Here is a 903-nt window from a genome sequence, read left to right as displayed (position 1 = left end):
GGTGGGGAGGGAGGAGGTTGGGGCGGTGAGGGAGAAGAAATGAAGGGAGAAAAAGAAAGCAAAATGAGTTTTTTGTGATTTCCTGCATGTGACTGATGATGGGCCGGGGGGCGGTGCCCCAATCCCACGTCCCTCTTGCAGGACTGTTGGTGGGTGGGTGAAGGTACCTGGGGTTGTGCGTCCCTGCGGGGACGGTGTGATGAAGGGGGTTAAACGGCGAGGAAAGCTGCTGCCAGCTGGGGACAGGGATGTGGGGACATGACCCAGCAGATGCCCGCTGCAGCGGGACGGGCAGCCAGCACGGCTCACAGCTTTCTTCCCAGACTGCTTGCAGCTCCAGCCCTTAAATAAGGGGAAATAAATCCCTGTTCTCTGACCCCTCCCCACCAGGAACCCAGGGAGAGCCCCTCACACCCCAGAGAGTCCTTATCCCTCCGCCCATCCCCCTCGGCCGCTGCCCTGGCTCCCCAGGGAGGGGACAGAAGGGTGGGTGCCCCCCAAATGAGTTTCCTGAGAGCTCAGCACTCATGGGCTGCCCGGGAGGCTCTATCCCCATTGCCAGCATCACCTCGACACCCACAGCTTCCCCATCTTCCCCTGCCCGGGGTACTGGGAAGCACTGTGTCAGGGGCTGCTGCTTTTGCTCACGCTGGGCACGGCCCCAAAACTTGCTTTACCCTCAGTGTCTCCACGGCTCCACAAGGCTTTGCCTGGCACGTTGTCACAGGAGTCCCCAAAGGCTGCTACCTGCCTCCCGCAGTTTTCCAGGGGGTCCATAACCCCCACAGCCACCTCCACGGGGGACAAGACCGGCACACGGAGGAGAGCGAGGACCTGGACCCGGAGGACGCTTACAGAGCTCAGATATTTTTGCTTGCTGCTCTTTGTTGTTGTATCCACGGT

Source organism: Buceros rhinoceros, unplaced genomic scaffold, assembly GCF_000710305.1.
Source record: "Buceros rhinoceros silvestris isolate BGI_N320 unplaced genomic scaffold, ASM71030v1 scaffold21002, whole genome shotgun sequence".
In the NCBI taxonomy this organism is placed as follows: domain Eukaryota; kingdom Metazoa; phylum Chordata; class Aves; order Bucerotiformes; family Bucerotidae; genus Buceros; species Buceros rhinoceros.
Note: the sequence above shows the minus strand (reverse complement) of the source record.